This window comes from Canis lupus, chromosome 15, assembly GCF_048164855.1.
Source record: "Canis lupus baileyi chromosome 15, mCanLup2.hap1, whole genome shotgun sequence".
In the NCBI taxonomy this organism is placed as follows: Eukaryota; Metazoa; Chordata; class Mammalia; order Carnivora; family Canidae; genus Canis; species Canis lupus.
The window spans coordinates 28,852,689-28,867,717 of NC_132852.1; the positions used below are offsets into that span (position 1 = coordinate 28,852,689).

General features: G+C 37.8%; 1 long non-coding RNA gene across 2 annotated transcripts in view; it reads left to right on the forward strand.

Moving 5' to 3' along the window:
• The first annotated feature begins 901 nt into the window (after positions 1 to 901).
• Positions 902 to 15,029, forward strand: part of LOC140604803 (uncharacterized) — a 135,034-nt gene continuing 120,906 nt past the window's right edge. For both annotated transcript variants that reach the window (XR_012007620.1, XR_012007622.1), the window contains exon 1: positions 902 to 1,058. This is a non-coding gene — a long non-coding RNA (uncharacterized lncRNA). The remainder of the gene's footprint in view (positions 1,059 to 15,029) is intronic.

Genomic DNA, 15,029 nt, shown 5'->3' on the forward strand with positions numbered 1-15,029 from the left:
CTTTTGAGATTGTTATTTTAAATGTCTTTTGCTATTAAACTGTGGTTAGGAAATCTGCTCAGCCAAAATGATGCTAAAAGAGCATTAAGTTTATGAGTCACGAAAGCCAGAATGAGTCCAATTAGTTTCCTGCACTTTAGCACAATAGAAGCCTTTAATAACAATGAGACACTACTTTAAAATTGATACAAGACAAGAGATCAGAATCTTGGCTTCTCTCCCCACTTTGATTATTGACCAAGTAAAGGTTAGATGAGCTATTGTGTTGATTCATTTGAAAGATTCCTCTTCTGTAGAATGAGGTTGACAGTGGGCACATTTGGGTCTTGTAGGGCACAGAGCAAGTTATTGTCTCTTCAGACTGAAGTCTTGTATATGTAAGTAGCAGGAATGAAAACACTGCAGGGCTGACTTCCTCCCAGGCCTTTATTTGACTTTCCCTCTTCCCTCCCTCCCTTGCCACCCAATGCTTCTTCTCCTTCTTCTCCTCCTCCTTCCATTTTTTTCCTTTCAGAATTATCTACAAAGTTCTGTTTAACCTAATTCCGTCTGGTCCCAGTATTCTAAGTGGAAAATGGCAAAGTATGCTATGGAAGGCTCTTGCCTTAAAGGGATTAATTTGCACAAATTAAATGCTGACATGCGTGGATTTTTGGGAGCCCTAGAAATTAACAGTCTGTACTCTCAAGGTTTTTAAGGTGGTTTTTGTTGTTGTTGTTGTTGTTGTTTTCTGTCCACATACTATTCCACAAGGTTCAGAAACCAACCTTTTGTCACTAGTGATGCCTCACTTAGATGCCAAGGAGACTGTATGGTTAATAGGCCAATGAGTCTTTTTTTTTTTTTTTTTTTTTTTTTTTTTTTTAGATTTTACTTATTTAACAGAGAGAGAGAGAGAGAGAGAGAATGCCTGAGCACCAGAGTGGACAAGCAGGGGGAACAGCAGAGGGAGAGGGAGAAGCAGACTCTCTGCTGAGCATGGGATCATGACCTGAGAGGAAGGAAGATGCTTACCTGATTCAACCACCCAGGAGCCCCATATTGGGCACCTTTAATGTGTAAGTTCCCCAAAGAAGACTGGGAGGGTGTGCTTTTCCACTGATTGGCTTACTAAGCAGTAAATGATAAGTTCCATAGGGCAGGGAATTTGCTTGTTCACCTCTATATCAGCAAAACTGTGCCAAAGAGTTTGGGGATGATAAATTATTGAAGAATTACAAATTTTAGCTATTTTTAAGCTTTAAATTATTTTGTCTTGTGTAAGGAATCATACACTACAAACTATTTTGTATCTTGCTTTTGTAACTTTGTATCATGTATCATTATTTTTCCTGTTATTAAAAATTTTTAGAAAATTTTATTTTTAGAGGTAGTAAATAATTCCACTATATGGCTAGATCTTAATTTACTTAACTATTTTCTAATTCTGGATATTTAGATTGCTTTTATTTTTATATTATAAAAAAATTGCTGAGTCTCATGGATGGCTTAGATGTTTAAGGGTCTGCCTTCAGCTCAGGTCAAGATCTTCGGGTCCTTGGGATGGAGCCCCGCATTGGGCTCCCTACTCAGTGGGGAGTCTACTTCTCCCTCTCCCTCTGCCTCCTATGCTCTCTCTCTCAAATGAAGAAATAAAATCTTTAAAAAACTAAGCGTTTTTATACATACATTTTGTGACATTATGAAGACTCCTACATGCAGACTTACTTGATTCAGAATCTATAAATATTAAGGTGTTTTTTTTTAAAGCTCTTGTTAATTTATTCATGAGAGACAGAAAGAGAGAGAGAGAGAGAGAGAGAGAGAGAGAGAGAGAGGCAGAGACACAGGCAGAAGGAGAAGCAGGCTCCATGCAGGAAGCCCAATGTGAGACTCCGTCCTGGATCCCGGGATCATGCCCTGGGCCAAAGGCAGATGCTCAACTGCTGAGCGACACAGGAGTCCAAAATATTAAGGCTTTTGATACTTGTTACCAAACTGCTCTTGAGAAAGGTAGGAACAATTTACGCTCCCAACATCTATATTTGAGATCTATATAACATCATGATTCTTCACTGGTGTATTAATTGACAACTTCATAGTTCTAAAATTGAATATATTTTTTGTTTTTAAATATTTATTGGCTGTTTTTATTTCTGCTTTTGTGAATTGCCTATTTGTATTTCTGACCCATTTTTCTATTGAATGTTCAACTTGTTCTTATTAATTTTGTAACAATCCTTTATTTATCAGAGATAAATATAGTTGTCTGTAATACATATTTCCTCAGTTTGTTATAACTTGGATTATCTCAGATTTTTTAAAGTAGTTTTTATAATTACCTAAAGGCAAACAAAAACTGAATACATATGTAGAAGTACTTACAAAACCCTCCTCCATCCCAGTGTTTGGCAACCATTCATCTAAAATTATTGACTTTTGAGAAGAATTTTGATGGCTTGATGTTTTGGATGGATATTCTTCTTCATATCACTGAGGTACTAATCTATTCTTAGTTTTCAAGAATTTTGTTGGGAATAGAGATAACTTTGCTCCATGCCTTTCTAATATATTTGGAGATGCTTATGTAATTTTTCTTCTTTGACTTAGGTCAGATATCTTTGGAAGGATAGGTTAGGGGACAATTTTATACTTTTTTTTCACATCTTTCAGTTTCTTCTGCAGATAGTATTTTCAGACTTTAGTATCTTTTGGAGTTGGTTTTTTAATTTATATTTTCCTTTACCCCCACTTTATTCATTGGTTCTTTTAGCAATATTAATTACCTATTTTGTATCAGACACTATTTGTGATCAGAACAGTGGAAAGAACAAAGGAAGACAGAGATGAGGCAGAAATAGAGGTCCCATTGCAGTTCTAGTCCCTGGGAGATGGACTTGGAACGTTTGATATTTGTGTACATAATACACTGTGAATGTTGAATGTTGAGGGTAGCAATATTGGGCAGCTGATAATGTAGGGAGTTCTGGGTTTGGGATGGCTCTGTAGAGTTTTCCCATTTGACCAGTTGACCACTCATTATGTGTGCACTGCCCCCAAGGAGAGAAGTGTGAGTGTGACTTTGAGTGAGAGGGCTCCCGTGGGCCTTGCACAATTCCCATTCCTGGAGAGGGCGTCCATATGCATTCACGTTCCTGGCAGCAGGTGAGATGGGTGCTCCACTCCCGAAGGGGATCTCTTCTTGGATTCTACACTGATTGATAGTTAGAACTGCTGCATTATTTCTACTGTTTAAGAACCACCCTGTTTCCTGTCTTGTTTACTGTCATTGTATCCCATTAACCATTCAATGTTTTGTTGTCTTTTCATCCATTCTCTCTCTTTTTCTCCCTCCCTCCCCATCTCCTGCTTATTCTGCTAAGAGGTTTGTTTATCAGTATTTTTGAAAAACTGTCATTTAGATTTATTTGTCAATTTTACTAGATGCTGTATCTTTAGTATCTTCTTTTGTCTTTGTTATGTCTTCTTCCTACTTCATTTTATTCTTTCCCTCGAATTTTGAGTTGAATGCTTAGCTTATTTAATCATTTCATTTTTAAAAAGAAATACTTTTAAAATATAAATTTTCCTCTGAGTGCATTTTAACAGTATTCTTTACATTTCTGTAAGTGTAGTTTTCATCGTTATTTTTAAATTGTGTATTGATCTCATTTCTTCCTCAGCATTGAGAGTACTTTAGGAGAAAATTCTAAAATGTCAAGGCAATTTTTTTTCTGCTTTAATTTGTCATAGTCAGAGAAAGTGATCTGTAATATTTCCAAAGTTGGAGATTTCTTAGGATTTTCTCTGTAGCATAATATACTAATATGAGTAGTGTCCTCTCAAAATTCATGTCCATTAGGGACATCAAATGTTACCTTATTTGAAACGAGGGTCTGGCAGATGTGACTAATTAAGATGAACTCAGATTAGGGTAGGCCCTAAATCCAGTGACTGGTATCTTTTGAGCAGACTGGCAAACCCACAGAGACACATACATAAGAAGGCCAGGTGAAGACAGAGGCAGAGAATGGAATGATGTAACTAATGGCTAGGCAATGCCAAGGAATGCCACAAATGCTGGCAACCCCCAGAAGCCAGGAAAAGGAGAAGCAGAATACCCTCCTAGAGCCTTCAGAGATATGCTAAAGGCTCTTGCTAATATTATTTTTTAATACCTTCCTTAAACTTATAATAGTTTTTACCTTATGTAAAATGGCACAATGTTATTTTGGTGCTTAACACTTACAGGAGTTGTATTTTTCCTAGTAGTTATTATACTTAATAGTAGTATATGGTAGTTGTATTATTTTACCTGCTATAATTATTCTGTACTTGATTTTATCTCATGTTATATTTACTTAGAATTACTTTTTATCTGCTTTTAATATCTGACCATAACTATTTTATTTTTGGACAAAATCCTCTCCATTCTTCATTAAAAAAATCATCTTATATCAGTATGTTTTAGTTGCTTCTATTTTATATTTAAGAATCCGATCCCTCTAGTTTTGTAACCAAAGAGGAGACTATTTGTCTTTTTATCGGGCAACTCATACAATGTCCATTTATGTAATATCAAGGTCATAGCTGACAGATTTGCTATAGTTGCTATTAATTCTGTTTGTGGTTTGATACTTTAATAGAAATGCCACCTAGTGTTTCTTTCATTTTCTGTTTATCTTCCTTACTGTTATATCGTCAAATATTTTGGGAAATGTATATCTCGTTTCCATTCCGTGAAATTCAAAAGTTTTCTCAAACCGTGTTTAGTAGGTGATACTTGAAGGGCTTTCTTTTGGGTCCTCTTCTTTGACAGATGAAATCTAGGACACCTTTACTTTCTCCAGTAGCACAGAATCCACTACCCTCTCCTAGTTCTGAGTCTTTTACACTGATCTTCCTGTGTTACACACCCTAGTGATTGTACTCACATTATTATTTTTATATCCTGTATCTTCTCTTTAGAAGACATATTTTGCTTCACATTCAACTTTATAACCAGACATAAAATTTATTCTTAGACTTAATATCTATTTTTAACTGGCCTTCAAGGACCCTGTTAGCTCTGTTCTTTTGGTCAGTTGGAGTGCTTCAAGGAATTTCTTTAAAGAGAAGTGTGTTTTCTGAGCCTTTGCGTGGCCGAACTGCTTTATACTTTGAACTTCAATGATAGCTTGAACTTTGCTCAGGTTAGTTCTGACATTTAATATTGCAGAAGAGAAGTTAGAGGTCAGGCTGGTTTTTATTTTTCTGTAAGTAACTATTTGGGAGGTGGGTAGAGGTAAGAAGTGGCTGAGTAAAGAATTCTGTCCGCATCTGTTATTGCCATTTGAGAATGCTATCACAAGGTTGTTAGGTGTAACATTTCTTTGATGTTTCTTGGAAAATAGTAGCCCCTTTTGATTTGTATACATTAAATTTCCTTATGTTTAGAAGGGTTTTCTTCAACTGGCTTGTTTACGAGTACATTTCTTCTGGGTTCTTCTCCAGAAACAACTACTCATTCGAAATACTATATGATGTCTCTTTTCTCTTAATTTTCCATATTCTCTACAATTATTTTAATCTGTTTATAGGTTTTTTTTTTCATGCTGACATGTAGTTTTGAGTTTGGCTTTCACATTTATATTTTATTTTGAGAGAGAGTGCAAGTGCACACCCACGTGTGCCAGTGGGGAGGCTAGGTAGGGGGAGAGGGAGAATCTGAAGCAGGCTCTACACCCGAAGGGGGGGTCCATCTCATGACCCTGAGATCATGACTTAAGCCAAAATCAAGAGTTGAATGCTTAACTGACTGAGCCACCCAGGCACTCCTTTCACAGCTTTAATTTGAATTTCTCCATCTATTCGTTCTTCACTGCCCTCCATGTGGATTTAATTATTTCTATTTCATGTTTAGTTTTCTTGAATCTTTCTCTTAAAAAAAAAGATTTTATTTATTCGAGAGAGAGTGTGCACGTGTGTGAGAGAGTGCATGAGTGTGGGGGGAGGGGGCGGGGGCAGAGAGAAAGGGAGAAGCAGACTTCTCCCAGAGCAGGAAGCCCTACATGAGGCTCAATCCCAGAACTCTGGGATGATGCCCTGAGCCAAAGGCTGATGCTTAACTGACTGAGCCACCCAGGTGCCCCAGTTTCTTGAATCTTTCTAATTGTTTATTATAAAAAATCTTATCCCTCAGTAAATCCTCATAATGAGCCTACGAAAAACATATATAAATTATTCTCGTCTTACAGATGATGAAACTGAGAAACAGATTAGTTAAGTTAAGCACCCTAGGTCACACAGATAGTACTTGACAGAGTTGAGATTGAATTCAGAGCAGTCTGATACAGAGCGCTTGTCACATCCACTGTCTGATTTTGCTTCTATATTATTAGAAATGTTATATCACATGATGTAAGTCTAAGTTACATGAAGAATTCTTTTATAGTGATTGTGTAGTACTTGAAGAGAGAATGGGCGTAAGAATAGGTTTACAAAAGTGTTTGAGAGTTTTGAGCATAACATGGTAATCAGATTTGTAATATGTCTGGAGCGGAAGTGTAAAATGGACACAATATTCAAGACAGGGAAATTCTGGAGTTAAGATTCTAAAGTCTTTGAGGCAAAAGTTTGACCTTTAATTTGCCTGGTGGGCCTGTGTTTCCCACGTATGAGATGTTTTACGCTTCTGAAGCCTAAGGAATAAGATTGAGAATTCAGCTCAAGGTTGGGATATAGGAAGGTGTTGAACTATCAAGGAAGAGAAAGATCCCATAATATGCTCTAGAAAGAACTAGTCAATCTAGAGAGATTATGACTATTGGCTACTACATGGATGAATGCAAAAAAATACATAACTAATGTTTATTTCTTGTGTACTTCAAGGTTCCAGTGCTCTGTGATAAAAATAACACATGTGTACACTGAAGGAGGAGTCAAATGGAAAAGCCGTTAATACCCCTGGAGTGTGTATGTGTGTGTATGTGTGTGTGTATCTGTTAAACAGTGGTGGGAACTCAAGAAGAAAGCTTTATGTTTGTGGAATATTTTATTTTACCCTATTCTATGTTTTAAGAAATATGGAGAAGACTGCCAGCATATTTTATCTTGTAGGTAATAACAACGTAATTCTCTTAGAATGATTTTGGTATGAGGAGCACTTAAAAAAAAAAAAAAAGAAATCTTTAGTCTATTTGAGCCTGTAATCTGATTAGGACTAATTACGTTATCAGTATAAATATGAACAATCACATCATTAGAACCCATAATTGCCTAATTATGACTTGTACTCATGCAGTGATTTTTGTTAGATCTTGAATTCCAGCTATAGGATTATTTTGCCAAATCTGGAGACAGAAATTAGAGTCAATTCCAGTCAAGTCCGTGGCTTATTTTTTGGTGACCTGGGTAAATTTACCAGAACCATTTCATGGAAATATTATTCTTCAAATTTTTCATAAGGGCCAATTAGAAGAAACTTCTTGCAGATTGAAATTATTCCCTGTACCACTTTACGAAGATAAACAAACAAACAAAACAGGGATGAGATCTTTTTTTAGGAATTATGCACTAACTAAAATTAACAGTGGCACCGAGTGTCCCAAAAATATTCCAGCAAGCTCCTCATTATCATGCTGCCCTCTGCCAGACCTCTTTTATCCCACCTGCCTTTATTTTTATTTGTATGTTTCCTAGAAGAAAGTCTTATAGATCTTATTTAGGAGACTGGATGTCCAGGAGCATTTATTCCTCAGTGAGTTGAGTGAGTTGTCCAATAGTACAAGAAGCAGAGGCAATAGTTCACATCTCTTTGCCTTTGGAAAATTCGATGGCCAGCAGCCAATCCTTGTAGAGAGGAAGCAAATGATGTATAGTAAAGTTCGGTTTGGAAGACTGCATTTCCCCCATTTTCCTGGTCTATTTATAATATTTTAGTGCTTCCACAGTGACCAAAATGAGGCTGGTTCCATAGGAGCTTGACTGCTTGGAGGCATTCTTTGTTTCAGGTTTTAGGTGTGTGAGATGTTAAAAGAAGACTCCCTGAGGATCTTCCATAATAAGCCCAATTTGGATAGCATCCAGGATGAACCCTTACATCGAATTCTGAATTATAATGGGTAACATTATAGCAAAACTCCAGAGCATTTCTCTCTGTGTCCTAGAACATTAAATATTTTTGTCTGGCAGGCACATCAGCAAAACTCCAATCTCATTCCAGTCTGATAAAGTTATTTTTGCAGTTGATTAGCATGCCAAATGTTTCCCTTCCTACATACTCCATTTCCTTCCTTTTCCACTATTTGTAAACTGCTGGGGAGGTGTGTTAACAACATTGGATTTCAGTGTCACATGGAGGGGAAGTAGGGATGGTAGGAGGCAGGGGTGGGGGAGAGATTGCTTTCTGTACACTCTTTTAAATTCCACCTTTTCCTTTTTAAAATTCTTTTTAAAGAGATGGATAAGTGGGGCACCTGAGTTGCTGGGTTGGTTAAGTGTCTGACTCTTGATTTTGGCTCAGTTCTTGGTCTCTGGCTCATAAGATGGAGCCCCGCATCAGGTCTGCGCTGAGTGTGGAGCCTGCTTAAGTTTCTTTCTCCCTTTCCCTCTGCTCCTCCCCACCACTTACATGCTACCCTTCTCTCTCTTTAAAAAAAAGTAAATAAAAGGTGTGCCTGGGTGGCTCAGTTGGTTAAGCATCTGCCTTTGGCTCGGGTCATTATCCCAGGATCATGGGATCAAGCCCCAGCTCAGCGAAGAGCCTGCTTCTCCTTCTCCCTCTGGCACTCTCCCTTCTTGTGCTCTTTCTTTCTATCAAATAAATAAATAAATAAAATCTTTTAAAAAATGATGATTAGTGTATGAGTATTAATATAATTCTAATAACCATGATTCTATGGTTGTGTTTTATCAGGTAAATGGTGAATTTGTTTCCAAGGGTTGATGTAATGAGGTATCACTAGTTGGGTAGCTTAAAACAATAGAAATTTATCCTCTCACAGGTTTGGAGGCCAGAAGTCTGTAATCAGAAGACAGGGCCATACTCTTTCTGAAGGCTCTAGGGGAGAATCCTTTTTTGCTACTTTCTAGCTTCCAGTGGCTGCCGGCAATCCTTGGTGTCCTTGGTTTATAGAGGCATCACTCAGTCTTGCCTCCATTCTCACATAGCTTTCATCTGTGTCTGTATGTCCAAATTTCCCTCTTTATATAAGGACACTGGGCATTGGTTTGGGACACATCTGAATCCAGTATGCCCATCTTCACTTGATCACATCTGCTAGGATCCTGTTTCCAAATAAGGTCACATTCTAAGATAGTGGGAGTTAGGACTTCAACATATTTTTTTGGGGGTGGGGCTATAATTCAACCTGTAACAAATAGCGAACAGGAATGTTTCAATTTTGTATTTGCTCAGAGAAGGACCCCTGAGGGCTGTGGGATAGTTATCCATCATATTTAGCAATTTGCCCTAGAGCCTGAGAGGTCAGGATGGATGGCCTGTTTTACCTGCAAGATAGGCAACTACCTTCTCAGATCGTGAAACCCAACACTTCCTAGTTGAGAAATGTGTTAGCTCAGAGTCTTAAAAAAGTTGCAGAATTAACACAACTTGTGGTAAAAGCCTGAGTGGAGTCTACCATTGCTTGACTCTTAGCCTATCGTCTTTTTTTAAAATTTAAATTCAATTAGCCAACATATAGAACATAATTAGTTCCAGATGTAGGGTTCAATAGTTCATCAGTTGGATACAACACCCAGCACTCATCACATCACGTGCCCTCTCTCATGCCCATCACCCAAGTTACCCCATCCCCCCAATCCACCTCCACTCCAGCAACCCTCAGTTTCTTTTGTGAAGAGTCCTTTATAGTTATCTGTTAATGCCAAGCAGGTGCGTACTGGGTGCGCAACAGATCCGTTCATTACCCAGCAGAGCAGTGACAGCTCCGGAAGCTTCTCCTCACACTGCAAATCACTGAAGTTTCTTTTAGTCCAGCATGTGGCTAGGCATCTTAAATGTTTCCCTGAAATAGGTCACTTATAAACAAATCAAACGAATAAAACAAAAGCTTAGTCTGTTATCTCTCCTTTGAGACATTTGCATTGCAATAGAGCAGCCTGGGCTCCATCTGGGACCTACTGAATCTGTCTCCAAAGGAAAGTCTAGGGACAATCTGTATGTCAAAGCACACTAGGTACCTCACATGATAAGGCATATTTGGGAGACACTGGAATAGAAGAATCCTGACTTCGGAAATGGTAAGGAGTAGTATTTAGTGCCGGGCTCTTAGATAAGAATCAGATGGGAATGTTGTGGGGAGACAGTAGGGGAAGTGGAAAATTAATTATTCAGGGCCTTCCAAGGAGCACCAGAGTCAGATGCACAATTCCCTACTCTTTGTGCCAAGTTTGAGGCCTGCTGTCTGCCTTGGGAGGGATCTGAAGGAAACAAGTTCTCTGGGCTCAGAGTTCTTCATCCCTCTTAGGAGAAGCAGTATATACCTAGGATTGTTTATTAAGTACAGAGCCTGGAATTTCTTGAAGATTGAAGCACCAATTTCATATGAAGGGAGGTTATCAGAGAAAATTCTAGCCTGCCTTGTCTCCTTAATTATATTGTTTGCAGTCAGTGGTTATGCCCTCCCTTTCTTAAAAGAGTTGCTCATTATTTGTTTTGTACCTAAAGTTATAATCTAGTGTCTGTGACAGCACATTTGATTGCTTTTAAATTAAGGTGATAGGAAAAGCAAAGAAATGACTAGGGAAAAAAATCTGGAGAACAGATGACAAGATAACAGTGTTTTTGAATCTCTCAAAATAAACATGATATTGAAAAATGATCCAAAATCGTTTGCTGAAAACCACACTTATGTTTGAGTAATATTTTGGTGAGATATTTTAAAGTGTATGTTTCTTTGAAGGCTGATGTTCTGAAATTGAATTTGAAGGCTGCCTGGTACCAAAGTAGGACTTTTTTTTTTTTGCCAGGTGTTCCTGTATTTTCTTCTCTGTTTAGTTTTTATACATTTAATTTTCATCATTTCTGCTTCTTCAAGATAGAAATGCCATGTGGTTTCTATCCAAATGAGATCCCCAGGAAATGGCGACACCTCTTCTTTTATTATTTGCTTTTTTTATATCTGCCTTCTTTCTTCAATTTCATCTCATTGAGGGTCTCCCATGTACCAGCACTGTGCTGGGGCTGAAACACCAGGGGCTTTGCTAAGGAGCACCAGGCTGTGAGTGGGAAGGACCTGGAAAGGGATCGTGTCAATGAGTTGTGAAAAGTGACATATTGGACACTTTCTTAGGGAACTAGAAGAGCACAGACAAAGTCATTGGGGCATAGTTGGGGCCCCCAGGAATGCTTACCAGAACTAATTACACTTGAGCTGAAATCTATCAACATGTGCATTGTGCATCCATGTAGGTGAACCCACTGATGAGAAACTCAAAGGAGTGGTTAGAACTTGGGCTTATATAGAATCTTATCAAAGAACAATTTGTAGAAAAGTGACAATGTTTTTAACATGATTTATTTAATTAGAAGGGATTATGTCCCAGAATGGAATGGTGTCTTCAAATACCATAATAGCCATTGTGGCAAGGCCATCTCCAGGGAGAAATTTGCTAATGTGAGCCTTATTTTAGAGACTAGGCCTTGGTGTCTTGTCCGTGCTATAGCTTTGAGCACCCAGCCTTTTCATTTGTGTTTTTAAGATGATTGGTTGAAAAGCAAGGACATGATCTTCGGCAAGGTATCAGGTTTGGTCTAGGGAAGGCAAAACCAGCAAGATCACCATTGCTGAGGGTGGGCAAGTCTGATCAATTTGATTTTGTTTTCAGTGTTAACTCACAAAACCATTCCATTTGGCAGCTGAGTAGAGCTTCTTGATATTGTTTATTGTACTTTTCATTTGATACAATTCTTTGGATTCCATATTTCCTTTCCCTTCTCAGAATCTAGTTAGACTTCAGAGTTTGGGTTATAATGATGAAATAAAAGCTAGACTACATCACCTCCAAACTCTATTTCTCTTGTCCAAGACTCTCTCAAAGTCTAGATTTCTCTATCCATCTGCATACCAAAACTCTCCATTTGGATGTCTAACAGACTCATCTGAACTCTCACTCGTCCCTCCTCCCCCTCAAGCCTGCTCCAAGCCTTTGTTCTTTTTCATAGTAACGATGGAGAAGTCCTCCATAGCTATATGGGTCTTTTTGCTATTCCTTAGACATGCCACACATCCTTATGTGGCCTTATATGTACTTTTCTCTTGGTCTGGAAGACTCTTTATCCAGATACCATCATGGCTGATTCCCTCAACTCCTCCTAGTTATGTCAAATATTACCTTCTTGGTAAGGCCTACCCTGACCACCCTATTTAGGATCACAGATATTCCTCACTCAAACTTTTTTCCAGTACTTTACCCCTATTTATTTCCTTGAGACTTAATCACCTTTCAACATACTATGTAATTTACTTTATCATTTTTTAAAATTTTTTATTTATTTATGATAGTCACAGAGAGAGAGAGAGAGAGAGAGAGAGGCAGAGACACAGGCAGAGGGAGAAGCAGGCTCCATGCACCGGGAGCCCAAAGTGGGATTCGATCCTGGGTCTCCAGGATCGCGCCCTGGGCCAAAGGCAGGCGCCAAACCGCTGCGCCACCCAGGGATCCCTATCATTTGTTTTCTTCTTCTCTTCCATAGAATGGAAGCTCAATGAGGAAAGGGATTTTTTTCATTTTTTGCTCATTTTTGTATCTCCAGTGCATACTACACTGCTCAGTAAAAATAGGTATGCAATAAATATTTGTTGAGTTGAATGAATGCATGAACAAATGAATGAGTGGTTTTTCTTATAAACTAAACTAAAATTCAAACACTTATTGCAAAGGCCTACACAATCTGACTTTGACAGCCTCTGACCTCATCTCCTATACTGTCTCATTGGCTCACTCCAGTCCTTTTTGCTGTTCTCTGTTTTGTTAAAGTAGTTCCTGGCTCAACTTTTACACCAGCTTTCACCTTTGGCTATGACTGGTGTATTACCTCCCAAAGTGGCCTTCTCCAATATTCCCATCTCAAGTAGAGCCCCTCCTCTTCATTAAATGCCATCCAGCCCTGCTTCATTTTTCTTCATTGTACTAATGATCTACTGAAATTCCATTATTCATTTGTATGTTTACTCATTTATCCTTATGTTTTTATCTTCTTCCCTAATGATTACAAATGTAGTAAGGTCAGGGATTTTGTCTTTCTTATGTATAGCTTATCTCTGACACATGACATCTGACACAAGGTGTACTTAGTATTGGTAAAAAGGTGAAGTGGAAGACCAGACTGCAAGCAGAGAGAATAATGTGCTAATTCATTGTTGAGGGAATGAGAGCTTAAATGTTGTAGTGGGAATGAAGAGGAGTAGCTAGCATTGAGAAGTATTTAGGAATTAAATGACAGAAGTTGGTAGTATATGGAGAATGAGAAAGGAGCAGTCCAGAGGAATAACAAGTTACCATAATTTGGTAACTATGTTTATAGCTTTGTCATTAACTGAGATAAAAGAGTAGAGGGCAGAAGATGGTGAATTGAACTTTGGGCATCTTAAATTGTAGGTGCCCAATTAGTATATATGTGTTAATGTAGCTTAGGAAATAGGTTCAGTCATCAGCATTTATAGGTGGTTGTTAACCCATAAAAATGTATATAATTGTCTACAGAAAGGTGTGAAGCAAAGGGTACTCAGCCTTCCTCATTGTGGCACATTTTCAATAGCTAAAATTTCTGGTAATATATTTTTAAAAAGAGATATTGGCCTGTAGTTTCTTTCTTTCTTTCTTTCTTTCTTTCTTTCTTTCTTTCTTTCTTTCTTTCTTTCTTTCTTTCTTTCTTTCTCTCTCTTCTTTCTTTCTTTCTTTCTTTCTTTCTTTCTTTCTTTCTTTCTTTCTTTCTTTCTTTCTTCTTTTTTTTTGGAGTGTATCTGGTTTTAGTATCTAGGTAATGCTGGCCTCATAGAATGAATTTGGAAGTTTTCCTTCCTGACCCATTTTTTGGAATAGTTTGAGAAGAAGAGATATTAATTCTCCTGGACTTTTGTTTGTGGGGAGTTTTTTTTATTAATGATTCAATTTTATTACTGGTAGTCAGTCTTTTCATTTTTTTCCTTTTTCTTCCTGGTTTTGTTTTGGGAGATTCTGTTTCTAGGAATTTATCCATTTCGTCTAGCTTGTCCAATTTGTTGGCATATAATTTTTCATAATGTTCTCTTATAATCCTTTGTATTTCTGTTGTGTGGTTACTTTTCATTTATTATTTTGTTTATTTTGAGTTCTCTCTCTTTTACTTCTTCTTCTTTCTTCTTCTTTCTTCTTCTTCTTCTTCTTCTTCTTTCTTCTTCTTCTTCTTTCTTCTTCTTCTTCTTCTTCTTCTTCTTCTTCTTCTTCTTCTTTCTTCTTTCTTCTTCTTCCTCTTCTTTCTTCTTCTTCTTCTTCTTCTTTCTTCTTCTTCTCTCTTCTTCTTCTTCTTCTTCTTCTTCTTCTTCTTCTTCTTCTTCTTCTTCTTCTCTTTCTTGTGATTCTGGCTAAAGCTTTATCAGTTTTGTTTATCTTTTCAAAGAAATAGCTCCTGGTTTCATTGATCTTTTCTACTGGGGTTTTTTGTTTGTTTCTTTTTAAATTTTTTTTGTAAATTTATTTTTTATTGGTGTTCAATTTGCCAACATATAGAATAAAACCCAGTGCTCATCCCATCAAGTGCCCCCCTCAGTGCCCGTCACCCAGTCACCCTCACCCCCTGCCCACCTCCCCTTCCCTCACCCCTAGTTCATTTCCCAGAGTTAGGAGTCTCCCATGTTCTGTCTCCCTCTCTGATATTTCCCACTCATTTTCTCTCCTTTCCCCTTTATTCTCTGTCACTATTTTTTATATTCCCCAAATGAATGAGACCATATAATGTTTGTCCTTCTCCAACTGACTTATTTCACTCAGCATAATACCCTCCAGTTCTATTCACGTCGAACCAAATGGTGTGTGTTTGTCATTTCTAATGGCTGAGTAATATTCCA